Source organism: Henckelia pumila, chromosome 2 (genome assembly GCF_033568475.1).
Source record: "Henckelia pumila isolate YLH828 chromosome 2, ASM3356847v2, whole genome shotgun sequence".
In the NCBI taxonomy this organism is placed as follows: Eukaryota; Viridiplantae; Streptophyta; class Magnoliopsida; order Lamiales; family Gesneriaceae; genus Henckelia; species Henckelia pumila.
Window position 1 is genome coordinate 28210488 of NC_133121.1, and position 19353 is coordinate 28229840.

The 19353-nt window shown below is 37.3% G+C and overlaps 1 non-coding gene across 1 annotated transcript; it reads right to left on the reverse strand.

Annotated features, from left to right (window-relative positions):
• Positions 1-14694: 14694 nt before the first annotated feature.
• LOC140885915 (small nucleolar RNA R71) lies at positions 14695-14800 on the reverse strand. The gene has a single exon (XR_012151328.1). It is a non-coding gene; the product is annotated as a small nucleolar RNA R71 (small nucleolar RNA).
• Positions 14801-19353: the final 4553 nt, after the last annotated feature.

The window sequence follows — 19353 nt, forward strand, 5'->3', positions numbered from 1 at the left end:
GAAAAATAAAGTGTGAAGTTGCGAATGAAAAGGAGTTGAAATTAGAGTTTGAGCATAAATGTGAATTACTCCTTATTTGAATTCTTTTCCTTCATTTGTAGCCATGAGCCAGGCCTTGCATTATAAGCTTATTAAGTCCTATTAACCGAGTCACAGTTGCCCAATATACTAGTGGAGAAGAGTTGCGAGAATTTTGTTGTGTAGCGGCGATCAGATCAATCAGAATTGATACCCGGTGCAGCGGAAGTTTAAAAATTTTTATATGGAACGATTCCATAGTGAGTATCAAAACTTTACGATTAAATTGTGTGTGTAAAAATTAAATAACAATTATAAATTTTTACCTCCAATCTCGAATCGAGATTATGGACACCAACAGATTACTCTGCTCTTGTTGTATATCCCAGGAACTGATGGACGAACTGTTTTTCAATCAGGTCCACGAACAGAGATTTAATCCCTCTGATAGATTGCACTAGAAAATCTATCAGAAGTTTCTACGAAGAGAATTAACGAATTTGATCCGTTAAACCAGACTGTAATTCAAAATTCACAGGCTGGATTTCCTGAGCAGAGGGGAGGGGGGCGGCCACTGTTAGAGAAAATACTTAGGGTTTTTCGAAAATTTGTGACCTGTTGTGTGTAATTTCTGTACTGCAATAACTTATGTATAATGTAGGCCGCTAACAGCTTAGGGCACATTAGTCATAAGTTCAAGCCCGACAAGCAAAAGCCCGCATGTTCAGAAATTAATATAAAATTCATCATGACTCCGATTGATAAACCGATTTCACCAATGTGCACAGAAACCATTTCTGCACCTTTTAAAGTCAAGATAAATTTTTCTGAATCCGAATTCAGTGATTTCCAAAAATGCCCATCCCTATGTCATTTTAGAAAATCTTACTCCTCTACTCTTAAATAAGAAGTCCAACTTCTTTGTTCATTAAATTTAACTCTTTAAATTTAACTATCTCAACGGGGATTAAAAATCCATTACTCTGTGTGACCCTCAATGGTTCAGGGATACAGCTAGCCGTGGGTTCATAACTCCTTGTGACTCGGAACAACAATTTCCGACTTGCCCATCGAATCATGGTATGAGCGCCTAGCAACATCGCCCCATGATTCCCTAGGTATCACTGATAGTGCCTGCAAGAACCAATAGATTTTGGTTAGCGTACAGTACGGTCCCTTCATCCATATATCCCGATCGAATCAACAACCATTGGTATATCGAGAGTCGTTCGAGATTCGATAACTATGCAATACATCTTGAAGATCAAATAGTGACATCGCATGTGCTACTAAGAAACCATTTCTTAAAACACATCATGTACTCTGGCCAGAGATTCGTCACACTAATATCTCCTCAGATCGCATAGGATATCCACACTCGCAAGTATGTGGTGAATCCTTGACAACAAAGTATCGACTCCTATATGTGTTGTAACTGTACCCAATCCCGACACCTGATGACCCCAATAGAGTCGGTAAACGAGTCAAAGCACAGTACTAGCATATAGAGTCTCAATGATGTTTCAAGTAGTAAGGACTAATGGTGTACAACCAAAACCGTGGAATTTATCCACTCGATAAGTGATAACCACTTGGAAAGTCCGGATAGGGTAGTTCGATCATTCATCGTATGAATATCCATTTGCATGCTTCGAACATCTCTATGTTCCTTATCAATGAAACGTGGTACTCTGCATCGCAAATGCTAGTCTCAAACTCGAGCGATCCTTATCCTTATTATCGGACGGCTCAATCGACTAGGAACAGTTTAGAATATACAGTGACTATAAGATGTGTTTCATGATAGACATCTCCATGTTCTACCACATCTTACATACACTATAGTATATTCAAGGTCTTTATCAAAACAACAATAGTATATCACAATATAACAATATGAAGAAAGATAAAGTCATTACCATTAATAAAAGTGTAAATCATATTAAACAAAAGATTGTTTATACAAAGAGTCATCAAAACCCTTAGCCACAAGTTGGCTCACCGGGCACCCACTCTTTCAATCTCCCACTTGCCCTAAAGCCAACTAGTCATACTACGTAGACCCATTGCTTCGTGATGTTTGTCAAATAATGGTCCTGGCAAGGGCTTAGTAAGTGGATCAACGATATTGTCTGCAGAGGCCACTCTTTCGACAGTGTTGTCTCCTCTTTCCACAATCTCCCGGATGATGTGGTATTTCCTCAGTACGTGTTTGGATCTTTGATGAGACCTTGGTTCCTTTGCCTGAGCAACGGCACCCGTGTTATCACAGTACACCGGGACTGGACCAACAACTTCAGGAATGACGCCCAACTCTTGGACGAAATTCCTCATCCAAACGGCCTCTTTAGCAGCAGCTGATGCTGCAATGTATTCTGCCTCAGTGGTGGAATCCGCTGTGGTGTCCTGCTTGGAACTCTTCCAAGAGACAGCACCGCCATTGAGCATGAACACAAATCCAGAGGTTGACTTCGAGTCATCCACGTCACTTTGGAAGCTAGAGTCGGTATAGCCTTCCAATTTTAGTTCTCTTCCTCCATATACCATGAACATATTCTTAGTCCTTCGTAAGTACTTAAGAATGTCCTTCACGGCTTTTCAATGCATTTGACCGGGATTAGCTTGATATCTGCTCGTGACACTCAGAGCAAATGCCACATCCGGTCTGGTAGATATCATCCCATACATGATACTACCTATTGCTGACGCATATGGTACATGTGTCATTTTCTCTATCTCTTCATCAGTCTTGGGACACATAGACTTGGATAGAGAAACTCCATGACACATGGATAGATGTCCTCTCTTAGACCCATCCATTGAAAACCGTTTCGATATGGTGTCGATGTAGGTTGATTGAGTGAGTCATATCATTCTCTTAGATCTATCTCATTAGATCTGTATCCCTAGAATATAGGATGCCTCACCCAAATCCTTCATCGAGAATCTACCTGATAACCATATCTTTGTTGACTGTAACATCCCTACGTCATTCCCAATGAGTAGGATGTCATCAACATAAAGTACTAAGAATGTCACAGCATCCTTAACTACTTTCTTGTACACGCATGGTTCCTCCGGGTTCTTGATGAAACCAAAATCCTTTATTGTTTCATCAAATTTCTGGTTCCAACTTCTTGATGCTTGTTTTAGACCATAAATTGATCTCTGAAGCTTGCATACCTTATGCTCGCTTCCCATGGATGTGTACCCCTCAGGCTGCTTCATATAGATTTCTTCCTTAATGTCTCCATTAAGAAAAGCAGTCTTCACATCCATTTGCCATATCTCATAGTCATACCAAGCAGCTATGGCAATAAGGATTCTTATGGACTTGAACATTGCAACTGGTGAAAAGGTTTCATCATAGTCAACTCCTTGTCTTTGAGTATAACCTTTCGCCACCAATCGTGCCTTGTAGGTCAATACCTTACCATCAGGCCCAAGCTTTCTCTTGTAGATCCATTTACACCCTATTGGAACAATTCCATCGGGAGGATCTACTAAAGACCAGACTTGGTTTGTATGCATCGAATCTATTTCCGACTGCATAGCTTCAAGCCATAAATTTGAATCCGCATCAGAAATTGCTTCCTTGAAGTTTCTTGGATCACATCCAACATCGGGTTCATCTTGATCCCCTTCAAGAAGAAGACCATATCGAATAGGAGGTCTAGAAGTCCTCTCGGATCTTCTAGGTACAGGCGTGTCTATCAATGGTTCCTGAGGTGTAGGATCGTTATTTTGTATTTCGGGTTCTTCTCGAATTTCTTCGAGTTCCATCATCTCGCCTTTCTTATCCAATAAGAACACCTTCTCCAAGAATGTGGCATTCCTTGAAACAAACACCTTTGTTTTAGCAGGATAATAGAAATAATATCCGATTGAATTCTTCGGATACCCTACAAAATAACATAAGGTGGATCGACTATCCAACTTATCTCCCACTGTCTGCTTCACATAAGCAGGACATCCCCAAATCCTCAAGTACGAATACTTAGGAGCTTTGCCATTCCATAACTCGTATGGTGTTTTGTCCACTGCTTTAGTGTGGACGTTGTTCAACAACAATACCGCCGTTTCAAGCGCATAGCCCCAAAACGAAGGTGGAAGCTCAGTGAAGCTCATCATGGATCGAACCATGTCCAACAAAGTTCGATTACGACGGTCCGATACACCATTCAGCTGTGGTGTCATAGGAGGAGTCCACTGAGAGAGAATCTCATTCTCTTTCAGATAGTCCAAAAACTCGGTACTCAAGTATTCTCCACCTCGATCCGATCGAAGTGCTTTAATACTTTTACCTAGCTTGTTTTCTACTTCAGCCTTGAATTCTTTGAACTTTTCAAATGCTTCAGACTTATATTTCATTAAATATAAATACCCATACCTAGAATAATCATCAGTAAAGGTAATGAAGTAGGTGTGGCCATATTGAGTACCAATTCTAAATGGACCACAAACGTCTGTATGGATCAAATCCAACAGATTTTGACTACGCTCAGGTTTTCCCTTAAAAGGAGATTTAGTCATTTTTCCTTTCAGGCAGGATTCACAAGTAGGTAGAGAGTTAATATCAGACATATCAAACATGCCCTCTCCCACTAGCTTGTTCATCCTCCTTGAGGAAATATGACCTAGCCTAGCGTGCCAAAGGTTTGCCGGGTTTTGACTATCAATTTTCCTTTTGTTTGTTGTTGCCGGTTTATCAACATAATTTATTGGAACGTCTTTTAGTTTTAAGTTATATAGATCATTTTCAAGTTGTCCATTTCCAATTAAACATTCATTCTTGTAAATATTGCAAATCCCATTCACAAAATTGCAAGAATAACCATCTCTATCAAGCATAGAAACAGAAATAATGTTTTTAATCAAATCCGGAACAAATAAAACATCTCTCAAAAGTAACTTAAAACCGTTCTGCAAAATTAAATAAATATCTCCCACAGCTTTAGCTTCAACTCTGGAACCATTTCCGAGCCTCAGCTGGGTCTCACCCATTCTAAGCCTGCGACTTCTTGTCATCACCTGCAAATCATTGCAAATGTGAGATCCACATCCGGTATCCAATACCCAAGAAGTAGTATTAAGTGAAACATTTATTTCAATATAGAACATACCCTTCGCAGTTCTCAACTGCTCTAGATATTCCTTGCAGTTACGCTTCCAATGACCGGGCTTCTTGCAGTGATGGCAAAATTGTTTAGACTTGTCCAATTTTGCATGTAACATTTGGCCTTGAGATCATGGTCCAACCATTTCTCTATTTCGGCCAACCTTTCGGCAGTTACATCAGCCGGGGCTGTTTTCGGAGAAGCCTTTTCTAACACTTAGAAAATCTTTTCCGAACTTAGGACAATCTTAACTTATGGAATCATTCTGTATTGTTTGCGCGAGTAAGTTTGTTTTGTTGGAGAATTGAAACATGTGGATTACGAAGATTCATCATAATGATATACTGAGATGAAACAGACAATTATCGATGATTGTTTAATTAATTTACTAAGACATAAAATAGGCGAAATTTATTTTATGAATCTCACTCCCACTATTTTAACGATTTCACTACCCTCTAGTGAAAACGGGAAACTGTTTTCCTTAGTGAGAACATGGAGTCCAATTGACAAACTATGGTCCCGAATAATATCAGCCAACCATAATTTTCAAAAGGTAGAGCCCAATTGCTTCCAAAGCAACCTCCACGTTTTTTTTTTTTTTACCTCATGTCCAATAAAGGCCCAATAATATGACGCCGTTTATTGTGACATGTCAAGATGACCCATCAATATTAAGTTGTGATGGACGGTCGCCATGTGGATCCCCCAATAATATGAGCCGATCCCATGGGAGTTCCACCCAACTTACAACATGTGTCGATCCAATGTACAGCTTTCCGACGAACGGGCCCCCCCAATAATATGAGCCGGACCGTATCCGCGGGTAGCATCTCATACATTGATCGTTGATGGAAGGTAGGAACATTTAAACAAATTTAAATTTCCTTTATTTATCTTGATATCAATTTTAAATCATATTTAAAATGAGGGATTTTAATTTTGAAAATTTGTCTCATCATTTTTAAAATTTTGTATGCTTGCCGGATTCACACAATTTTGTCTAAAACATGCATACAACAATAATATCACATATTATATAGGATGATCGATTCCATTTCTAATCGACCCGTGGTTTCCAATCATGAGTCTTAGTCCAATCCTAGGTAATATGCAGTATGCAATGGAATCCTATTACATTGTGCTTCCAATTTACATTTCTTCTGTCTTTATTGTCTGCTGGGCCCACCTCCATCTTCAAATCTTCATCTCCCACTAAATCTAATGTATTTACAATAAATAACAATGACAAGTAGGGGATACATTTTTAAGGGGTGGGAACGGGTCATAAACCAGACCCACTTTTATTACATATGACAATTCATATTGGGCCATAAACCAGGCCCATTAATAAATCCAACAACAATAAAAACAAATGTAAATTCCTAGCATACACTATCAGAGCAATCAGAATTGATACCCGGTGCAGCGGAAGTTTAAAAATTTTTATATGGAACGATTCCATAGTGAGTATCAAAACTTTACGATTAAATTGTGTGTGTAAAAATTAAATAACAATTATAAATTTTTACCTCCAATCTCGAATCGAGATTATGGACACCAACAGATTACTCTGCTCTTGTTGTATATCCCAGGAACTGATGGACGAACTGTTCTTCAATCAGGTCCACGAACAGAGATTTAATCCCTCTGATAGATTGCACTAGAAAATCTATCAGAAATTTCTACGAAGAGAATTAACGAATTTGATCCGTTAAACCAGACTGTAATTCAAAATTCACAGGCTGGATTTTCCTGAGCAGAGGGGAGGGGGGCGGCCACTGTTAGAGAAAATACTTAGGGTTTTTCGAAAATTTGTGACCTGTTGTGTGTAATTTCTGTACTGCAATAACTTATTTATAATGTAGGCCGCTAACAGCTTAGGTCCCATTAGTCATAAGTTCAAGCCCGACAAGCAAAGCCCGCATGTTCAGAAATTAATATAAAATTCATCATGACTCCGATTGATAAACCGATTTCACCAATGTGCACAGAAACCATTTCTGCACCTTTTAAAGTCAAGATAAATTTTTCTGAATCCGAATTCAGTGATTTCCAAAAATGCCCATCCCTATGTCATTTTAGGAAATCTTACTCCTCTACTCTTAAATAAGAAGTCCAACTTCTTTGTTCATTAAATTTAACTCTTTAAATTTAACTATCTCAACGGGGATTAAAAATCCATTACTCTGTGTGACCCTCAATGGTTCTGGGATACAGCTAGCCGTGGGTTCACAACTCCTTGTGACTCGGAACAACAATTTCCGACTTGCCCATCGAATCATGGTATGAGTGCCTAGCAACATCGCCCCATGATTCCCTAGGTATCACTGATAGTGCCTGCAAGAACCAATATATTTTGGTTAGCATACAGTACGGTCCCTTCATCCATATATCCCGATCGAATCAACAACCATTGGTATATCGAGAGTCGTTCGAGATTCGATAACTATGCAATACATCTTGAAGATCAAATAGTGACATCGCATGTGCTACTAAGAAACCATTTCTTAAAACACATCATGTACTCTGGCCAGAGATTCGTCACACTAATATCTCCTCAGATCGCATAGGATATCCACACTCGCAAGTATGTGGTGAATCCTTGACAACAAAGCATCGACTCCTATATGTGTTGTAACTGTACCCAATCCCGACACCTGATGACCCCAATAGAGTCGGTAAACGAGTCAAAGCACAGTACTAGCATATAGAGTATCAATGATGTTTCAAGTAGTAAGGACTAATGGTGTACAACCAAAACCGCGGACTTTATCCACTCGATAAGTGATAACCACTTGGAAAGTCCGGATAGGGTAGTTCGATCATTCATCGTATGAATATCCATTTGCATGCTTCGAACATCTCTATGTTCCTTACCAATGAAACGTGGTACTCTGCATCGCAAATGCTAGTCTCAAACTCGAGCGATCCTTATCCTTATTATCGGATGGCTCAATCGACTAGGAACAGTTTAGAATATACAGTGACTATAAGATGTGTTTCATGATAGACATCTCCATGTTCTACCACATCTTACATACACTATAGTATATTCAAGGTCTTTATCAAAACAACAATAGTATATCACAATATAACAATATGAAGAAAGATAAAGTCATTGCCATTAATAAAAGTGTAAATCATATTAAACAAAAGATTGTTTATACAAAGAGTCATCAAAGCCCTTAGCCACAAGTTGGCTCACCGGGCACCCACTCTTTCAAATTTAGCCTATGGACTGTTGATTGATACTTTTAATGATTATGAATTTTGATCTAAACACGCACACACTATTATTCTTGACATTTACCTATTTGTGAGTGTTTTTGATAGATATCCTTGATTTGATCTTATGCTACCCTGAAAAGTCCTCATGATCTATGAATGTTTGAATTGAACCTTGGATAAGGGTGTTTTGAACATGAGTTGTGGGGATTGTGAGTTCATGAGGTAATTTTGTTATGGCTGAAAAATTTCAAGTGTTAAGTGGGTGTGACATGATTGGATTTGAATTTTTTTTAAATCATTGCTGATGCCATTGCTCCATAATATTTCTTTACTATTCTTGTGAGTTTATGATGATTTGAGTTTTTGGAAGTTATTGTTTTGAATAGTTTTGCTCGGGACTAGCAAAAGTCTAAGTTTGGGGGTATTTGATAAGTGTATTTTATACACTTAATTTATATATTATTTTAATTATTAATTGTTTGTTTCGAGCAGATTTATATGGGTATTTTGTTGTTTTTGTGATTGTAGGGAATTTTGGAAAATATGTGGAAAAGAAAAGAATTGAGAAAGAAAAGAAGAATAAAAGAAAGGAAAGAAAAGAATAGAAAGAAGAAAGAAAATAAAGAACGATCAGAGAAGAAAAGATTGAACAGTTAATGGGCTTTTTGTTATTGGGCCTTAAAAGTTTAGCGCTAAAACAAGCGCTGATGAGGAAGGAAAGAAGAGCTAACGCGCAAGATTTGGAAAGGCGGGAGAATTGAGATTTCGAGATAAAGGGGTGCCCGCTCCTTCACTTGAGCGCCCGCCCGTCAATGTTATTTGGAAATTTTATTATTTCGGGCTATTATTTTATGGGCTTTTGAGTGGGCTTTTGTGCACGGTATAAAAGGGAATTTTGATCAGACTATGGGGAGAGAGCCGCCACAATATTTTACATGCACATCAGAGATTGATCGTGAAGATTTCTGGGAGGAAATCTGGAGCTTTAATCTGAAGAACAAAGACGGAGTTTGATCAACCGGACACGGCGTCGACGACGGATTTGTTTATTTTATCTTTTTATTTTATTCTGAATATGTTTGGATTTTTGAATTATTGTTTTATTCAGAATTCAGTTATGAACTAAATTTTTAGAGTCTAGAGGTCAGATGGAACCTGGTGTAGACGCTTTCATGAATTTTTGATTTTATTGAATTGAGTTTTGTTTCTAGATTAATTGTTTTTTTCTAGAATTAATTATCTTTTCAATTATCTGATCAATAATTGATTTGTTATATTTATTTGAAATCATTGCTCGGGAGAGGGGATTTTGAATAGGACAGTAGAAACTACACTGTTAATTATTTATACAGCTCGGGAGAGTGTATAATTTTAACCAAGCTTTTAAAAGAGAACATTGTTTTGTGATAGATCACTACGATAAATTCTTAATAGGGATATTAGAATTTAATTGTAGTTGATAAAAATTATTTGTTGCTCGGGAGAGGGAAATAATACACGTAAGTGTTCTTGCTTATTAATCGAAGGAAATTCATAAAATAGATTAATTAGGATTGAATATCGTCGAGACCAAGTGAAATCAAAACCTCTAGACTATTTTTCTCTGATTGATAATTCCTTGAAATTTGTGTGTGTGTGAGCTTGATAATTCCTCATTATTTATTTTATTTCTTCTGCAAAATTCTCGAAGTTTGATTTTCTAGATAAAATTAAGACTATTTTAATTACAAGCATTGAATATTTTCATTTTACTCCCTGTGGGATCGACACTCTCTCTTTCACTATACTAAAACTTGACACTCATATGCTTTCGAGTAAATTTTCACAACAGACATTATCTATACGGTGAGAAGTTTGAAATTTATTCTGATAATAAAAGTTTGAAATATCTGTTTTTGCATTCTGAATTGAATATGAGGCAACAAAGATGGCTAGATTAGTTGAAAGATTTTGACTACAAGACTAAATACTATCAAGGAAAATCCAATGCAGCTGCAGATGCCTTGAGTAGAAAGGTATGTTCTTTATCCTTGTCTACGATAGGTGTATCCAAAATGGTAGAAGATTGATGTGTTTTTGGATTGGTGTTTGAGACAGATGTACGGCCTATCAGAGTTTGTTCCATACAAGCTGAGCCAGAATTGTTAATCAGAATCAGAGAAGAACAGAAAGATGATCAGAGTATTCAAAATTCGATTGAGATGGTCAGATCATGACATCAATCTGAATATAAGGTTAGTCATGATGGTGTCTTATATGTGAATAACAGAATTGTTGTACCAGATGTTACAGATTTGAGACAATAGCTATTGAAAGAAGCTTACTACAGTAGATACAGTATTCATCCTGGTGGCAGAAAGATGTAAAATGATTTGAAGAATCAGTATTGGTGGAAACAGATGAAATCCGATGTAACAGAATTTGTGTCTAGATGTTTAAATTGCCAACACGTGAAAGCAGAAAGAAATAGACCAGGTGGTTTACTGCACAACTTATCTGTTCCAGAATGGAAATGAGATCACATTTCCATGGATTTTGTTACAAAGTTACCACGTTCATCCAGAGGTTGTGATGCTATCTGGGTAGTTATTGACAGATTGACAAAATCAGCTTGTTTTATTCCATACACGATGACGTAAAAACATGATCATATGACATATATCTACATCAGAGAAGTGGTAAGACTGCATGGTGTGCCTAAATCTATCGTTTCAGATTGAGACCCTAGATTTACATCTCATTTTTGGCACAGCCTACATCAAGCTCTAGTTAATCGATTGCATCTGAGTACTGCGTATCATCCTCAGACATATGGACAGTCAGAGCGGACTATCCAGAATCTTGAGGACATTCTTAGAGCTGTAGTGCTAGATTTTGGCACTAGTTGGCAAGACTCACTACCACTTGTGGAGTTCTCATACAATAACAGCTATCAGACGAGTATCGAGATGACTCCATTTAAATCTTTGTATGAAAAAAAGTGTATATATCCTCTCTACTGGGATGACATCTCTGAGGCACTTGATACTGGGCCAGATATGATTCGAGAGATGATAGATAAAGTGAGTCTTAGTCAGAAGAGAATGAAGACAGCTCAAGATAGACAGGCCAAGTATGAAAATTTCAAACGCAGACCTTTGTGTTTTGAGCAGAGAGACAGAGTATTCTTGAAGATTTCTCTGTTCAGAGGCACTGTCAGATTTTGCAAGATAGGAAATTTGTCTCCGAGATTCATCGAACCTTATGAAAATCTTGAGAAGATAAGCGATCTTGCCTATCGACTTGCTCTTCCTCCAGCTCTTTCTCGGATAGATGATGTCTTTAATGTTTCTATGCTGCGGAAGTATCAGCCACATATTTCCCATGTACTTCAACCAGACGAGGCTGAACATGATGATACATTGAGCTATTTTGAAAAGCCAATACAGATACGTGATCAGAAAGAAAAGCAACTCAGAAACAAGACCATTCCGCTAGTGAAAGTTCAGTGGAGTCATCATGGAGTTGGAGAAGCTACTTGGGAAGTTGAATCAGATATGAGACAGAGATTTCAAGAGCTATTTCACTGATGTGTGTTCTTATTCCGTATTTTTGTTGTTTTCTTATCTTATATGTGTACAGATTGCATGCGATTTCAAGGACGTAATCAGATCTTAGAGGGGGAGAATTGTAAGGCCCGAGATTATTTAATTTTAATCCGAGAATATTTAATTTGAGAATTTTTGGAGTTTAGATTTAAATTCTAATATTCTTAAATTATTTATGATTGAAATTGAATTAAAAAGATTTCACAGGGACTGATTTGAAAATAGTGACAATTTTAGGGGCCAAATTGCAAATACTTGAAAGTGAGTTGGACACTTGTCTACATATGATTATATACTTGTAATATGTATGTATTCCATCATATTTGAGCAGTAAAAATCAAGAATCCTTCCAATTTTCAAATTTCAAGTGAATTCTTTATCTTCAATCTTAGATATCTCAAGATCCGGCTATCTGATTTCAAATCCGGGCATAGTTCTATGATCCTCTCTTCAAGAGCTATGAATTTATGTAAGTATTGATGAGATTCAGTAGGTTTCAAAATCATGTATGCGAAGAACTCAGAATTTGATTATGAATGCATGTTCTTGAGGTTATATGCATTGTTATATCGAATTCCGATCGATGAACGGACAACGTATGCAATTGTTATGATTATTCCAGCATGTATTCGAATTCTTGAACCTCTGATGTTGCTGGTTTATGCTGATATCTTGATGTTTTGAGGTGTATTTGGATTGTATTTGAATGTTAGTGATAAGTGCATTTTGTGCACTTAATTTGTGTTGATATTATTGGATAATTGCGTGGTTTCGAGCGGAATTATGTGGAAGTTGTTGTTGTTTTTGTTGGATGTCAGGAATTACAGGAAATAATGAATGTATGATGAATGGAACCAAAGGATCCAAGAAAAGAGAGAAGCAAGCGAAGATGGTTCGTACGTTGAAGTTTTTGAGATCAAGGACAAAAGGCCAGACGCGCCCGCGCGTCAGTTGAACGGATTGTGGAAATTTTCACAGAGTTTCATGCGCGCCTGTGCATGATGTCAATGGTTGAAGGGTTTTGGTCAGTGTCTTACGCGCGCCCGCGCCTGGTGACGTGCGCCCGCGCGTCGTGTCTGTATGCCGAATGCTGTGTTTAATTTTTGAAATTTTTGGGATATTTTTGGAAGGTGTTTGGACGAATCTTAGGGGCGTATTTAAGGCTTTTGCCAGACCTAATGGAGGGAGTTAGCCGCCAAAACACAGAAAAATTCTTGAGAGAAAATTCGTGAAAGTTTCGATCGAGATTTGAAGTTGCTTAGGAACGAAGACGAAGACTTTTCGACTGGACACGAAAGAAAGACTACGGCTTTGTATCTTTATTTTATTTATTTCTTTTGAGATTGAATTATGTTTGAATTTCTGAACATGATTTATGTTGCTATGAATTTTATTATGAACTAAACTTTTTAAGTCTAGAGGTCGATGTAGCCTGGTCAAGACATATTTATGAATTGTTGATTTTAATGAATTGAGTTCTTCTAAATTAATTGTGATTCTAGTTTTTAAAGTCTTTTCAATTTACTGGACATAAATTGATTTGTTATATTTATTCAGAATCCGGCACTCGGGAGAGGGGATTTAGAATAGGATCGATAGAATTTGCACTGTTAATTGTTTATATGACTCGGGAGAGCTTATAGCTTTAATATAGCCTAATAAAAGAACATTGTTTTACACATATCATTACAAGTAGATTTTTAATAGGGATATTGGAATCGATCTGTAATTGATACATGCTATTTGATACTCGGGAGAGGGGAATAGTATAGTTTATGTGTTCTTGGTTATTAATTGAAATGAATTCATAAAAATAGATTGATTAGGATTGAATATTGTCGAGACCAGGTGAAATCAAACCTCTAGACTATCTTTCTCTGATTGTTAATCTCTTAAGGATTGTGTTTGTGCTCGCTTCTAAATCTTCTTTATTTATTTAATTTGTCATAAATCCTCTAAAGTTTGATTTTCTAGATAAAGTTTAGACTATTCTAATTACAAGTACTAAATAATTTCATATTACTCCCTGTGGGATCGATATCTGATTTAATCACTATATTAAAACTTGACACTCGTACGCTTGCGAGGAATTTTCACGACAAGTTTTTGGCGCCGTTGTCGGGGAGTAATTCTTGATTTTGTTTAGTCTTGTTACCAATTAGTCTAAGTTTTAATTTAGAGCTTTTATTTTATTTTATTTTATTTTAAGTAATAATTAATTTCTTCTTATTTTTAATTGCAGTCTATGCGACGATCACAAAGTTCAAACTCTTTGCTCTTTGATCCAGAAATTGAGCGCACTGCACGAGCTTTAAAAAGAGCTAGACTAGAAGAAATTGCAAGAATGGCTGAAGAAGAAGCACAACAACCTCCCTTGGTGCCGATTAGAAATCACTTCAGGCCGACGATCCAGGCCCACTATTCTGGAATCGCTCGAGGGACAATAAATGCCAACAACTTTGAGTTGAAGCTGGCCTTAATTAACATGGTTCAGCAGAACCAATTCAATGGAGCTGTCACAGCTGATCCTCATTTACACTTGCGCACTTTTCTTGAGATTACTGATACAGTAAAAATAAATGGTGTTTCTGAGGATATTATACGCTTACAGCTATTTCCTTTTTCTCTCAGGGACAAGGCACGGAGCTGGTTGCAGTCATTGCCACTAGGAAGCATAACAACGTGGGAGGGCATGGTTGTGAAATTTTTGGAAAAGTTCTTTCCACCATCAAAGGAAACCCAGCTGAAGATTGAGATCAGTACCTTTCAACAGCATGATTCAGAACAGCTATATGAGGCATGGGAAAGGTACAAAGATTTATTAAGGTGTTGTCCTAATCATAATTTTGCAGATTGGGAAGAAATAGAGTTTTTCTACAATGGGCTGAATAAGCCTACAAGAATGTCTGTGGACTCTGCTGCTGGAGGTACCATATTCGCCAAGGACCCCATTTAGGCTTATGATATGCTGGAACAGATGACTATCAATAGTTATCAATGGCCGTCTGAACGTATGGGAGTCAAGAAGGGAGTATACAGTGTGGATCCTCTCACATCCATCACTGCACAGCTATCTGCATTGAGTACACAATTTGCCTCTCTGAACAAGGTAAATATCGCAGAACCTGCATGTGGGGACCCGGGTTGCTAATCTCATCTTAGGGCAATAAATGTTTAATTAACAATTAATCAAACAATACATGAATAATAAACCAAGAGCTAAAAATATATATATTTTTTTAAAGAAGGCCCCTCGCTCGATCGGGTAAACCTTACCGATCGAGCGAGAACAAAGTATAAACCCTCGGGTCTGCAAACATATGGCCTCGCTCGATCGGTTAAACTCTACCGATCGAGCGGGCAGAAAAATCGACTTCTCTATTTTGGACAAAATGGGCCTTGCTCGATCGGTTACATTCTACCGATCGAGCGGGCATACCTTGCTCCAAAACTGCAGCTGTTCAACTTCTGAATTTGCTGCTTTCTTGGTGCCCTTCAATCTTTAACATGATGCTAAAACAATAAACATGCATTGGTAAATAAATCCTAGCATCTAAATACATCAACTCATGAATATAAACTAGGATTTACAGACACATGTACAAGATTCCTTGTCTTCTAACATGTTTATATACAATACATATCAGCTGCTTAAAACCCGAATCACCACATGCTATCTCTTTTCTCAAGCTATCCAAGCCAACTCTAGCTTGATCATGCCCCAACCTGATGCAATGCACACATACAAACAAAGCAACAGCCGGATAACTCCGGTGAGAATAACTCTCAGTATTAAAGACATGCATATACATCATGAAAGCATATGGAATCTATATGCCATACTAATCTAAAATCATAAAACATGTAATAACATGTAGATCATAGAATCATCATCGACTCTTAAATTCTTACACCTAACGATTCATCTAAAGCAATAGCATATAATGGCATATCACAACATGCTAGCATTTATAACTGCATATTCTAAACCATAGAAAACTCTAGGTTAATGCATAAATGCAATGCATGTGCCAAGGAATAGACTATCAAATCTGATATCAATAAGCTTAGTTCTTGGGATCTCGAGGAATAAAATCTTTAACTAACCACCGACTCTCCCAATCGAGATGATGTTAAATATCTCAATTCCCCTGACTTTGGTGCAACTATAGTGAGTAATCTAGCTCTGGATATAAATCTATATTCCGTGCCATGAGTCATCTGACTTTGGAAGTAAATCTACATTCCATGCCACTCAACTACAGTTCTCCAAACGTCATATGCACTCTAGGCCATTCTGCCCTCTGCGCTATTCAAAGTAGGGTTCAAGATGAATGCAACATAATCTGTATGTATTAATCAAATAAATACTGATAAACATCTTGAACACATAAGTCAATATTCATGGCAACAAAAGCAAGTAAATCACATAAGAGCACTTAAACAACTAAGTATGTGATTTCAGGATAACTCGAAAACCACCACGTTCTCGAGTTGTTCTACCTGGCAAGAATAATGTCAACTCATACTTTTCCTCGCGATTCAAACATCTTGAATCTGTTGCCAATGCTGAGTATCTCAAAGCTAGCCAAATCAGTCATCAACTGCTGCTCATTTCAATCTTTGCTAATTGAAGGTGTTCTTGATTCAATCTTAAACACTTCAATTCATTAGAACTCGAACTCGTCAATTCGACTTCGATAATCTTCACTTCAAATCTGAAATGGTTATTAAAGCTTATATAATTCAAATCTTGCTAATACAATCGAAATTCAAACCGACGTCGCAACTATTCGAGTCCGATAAATCTTTCGATTCAAATATCATTATCTTCATTCTCAACATAATCACATAGTCAATTCATCCCCAATAACTTGAAGATGAGCTCTAGACCTTTAGAATGCATATCAATTCAAAATCTTGAACCGGCGGCGTAACGGTACGATTTCGGTAATTCTCAAAGCATAAACATCATCAATACAACCATCTCAACACTATATCATCATCAATTCCACAATATAATTTCGAAATAGACAGCCCCATATTTTCAGAATTGCAACAATTCTTTCAAAAATCAAAAACATGTTCAAACGACGATTTTTTCTCGATCCGTCTTAGATATGCTATCGTCGTATATGTTAAAACATGTTTATACAATCAAATCTTAATTCTAACAACAACTTAAAATTCAAACATGGTAGAACTTCATAAAACTTACGTCAAAATGTAGCACTCGGAGCTGTGATCGCAAATATATGTTCCATCGGAAATTCTACCGGGCGGATTGCATTTAATCGGGACTTGAAATATTGAAAATGGACTTGGAACTCCTTTCTGCCCCTTTCTCTCGTTTATTCTGAACAATCTGATTCATTTCTTCCCTTTACACGTTTTTAATGACCAAGTTGCAAGGGAATTGCATTTTGGTCCCTGAACTTTGGCCTAATTGCAATTCAGTCCCCGGACAAACGATTTAATTCAATTTCAATCCTAAATAATGTAAGAATATTAGAATTTAATTCTAAACTCTAAATATTCTCAAATTAAATATTTTCGGATTAAAATTAAATCATTTCGGACCTTATCGCATTTTAGTCCTTGAACTGCTCAATATTTGCAAATTGGTCCTTGCTCGGATTTCATCCTCAAATTCAATATTTGATATTTATCATCTTGGAATTCACATCTTAAATTCCATAAATATCGATTCAAATATTTTTAATCTTCTACTTTAAGAATTTCGGATATTCACATCTTAAAATCCGAAAATCCTCAAATTAAATATTTCTGACCCGAAATTGAAATCTCTAATTTCCATATTCTTAAATTCATTTTTTTTATCTTATTCGGAATTTAAATCTTAAATCCCGTCATTAAGAACTTAATATTTTCGGGCCTTACACTGCAGGTGTGTCGGTTGCCATAGAAGAATCTCATCCACCTGAAGAAGCTCAATACATCAATCCCAGAGGTTATGGAAATTATCGAGGTAACCCTCCACCTAATGCTTATCATCCTGGATTACGTAACCATAAAAACTTTTCCTATGCCAACAACAAAAATGTGTTGAAACCCCCTCCGGGATTCAATACAAATCAAGGTGAAGGGAAAGCATCTTTGGAGGATGTTTTGTCTACATTTGTGACTGAATCTAACAAGAGGATGTCGAGGACTGAAACTCGAATGGACAGCATGGAAACACACATGTGCAGTTTGGGAGCTATGATGAAATCCATGGAGACACAGATTGGACAGCTTGCACATGCTTTGAAGGATCAAAACAGAGGACAGTTTTCCAGCAATACTGAAGTGAATCCAAAAGAACAATGCAAAGAAGTTGAGTTAAGAAGTGGGAAGAAGTTAGAAGCTGAAGAGAAGAGCAGAGAAAAAGAAGTAGAAGAACCAGTGGTTGAAGAAATTGTGGTTGAAGATCCCAAGAAGGAATCTGAATCTAAACCGATGTACAAGCCACAGCTTCCATACCCACAGCGGTTTAAGAAGAAGGCACTTGATGAGCAATTTTCCAAGTTTCTAGACATCTTCAAGAAGATACACATCAATATTTCATTTGCAGATGCCTTGGAACAAATGCCTAACTATGCAAAGTTCATCAAAGATGTAATGTCCAAGAAGAGGAGATTGCAAGACAATGAAGTGGTGAATCTAACAGAAGAGTGTAGTGCAATCTTGCAGAAAAAGTTGCCACAAAAGCTTAAGGATCCAGGGAGTTTTACTATCCCTTGTTTTATTGGTGGTTCTAAAGTTAATCGAGCTTTATGTGATTTAGGAGCAAGTATTAATTTGATGCCTTTTTCTGTATACAGGACTTTGGAGCTTGGAGAAGTCAGGGCAACCACCATCACTTTACAGTTGGCTGATCGGAGTATCACATATCCTCGAGGTATTGTGGAGGATGTTTTGGTGAAGGTCGACAAGTTCATCTTTCCCGCAGATTTCGTGATTTTAGACATGGATGAAGATGAAGAAACTCCTTTAATCTTTGGACGACCTTTTCTAGCTACTGCACGAGCACTGATTGATGTCCACAAAGGAGAACTCACACTTCGAGTTGGTGGTAAAGCAGTAATTTTTAATATATATCACACCATGAGAGGACCAAACGAGGTAAGTACATGTAAAAGTATTGAAATTGTTGATTCTCATAATTCCTTTTCATGTGCAGGAACTACCGATCCACTCAAAAGATGTTTGGTGGCGGATGAGGTGGTGGATAAGGAAGAAGATTATGAGTTAAATGAGCAAAAAGCAATCCTTGACAGCGCTCCAAAAGAAAAGATGGTAAGTCCTAAGGAATCTAAAGCTTTGGAGAATAGTGCACCAGAGGTATCCACTGAAACTCATGATTTGAAAGAATTGCCTGCACATTTATGTTATGCATT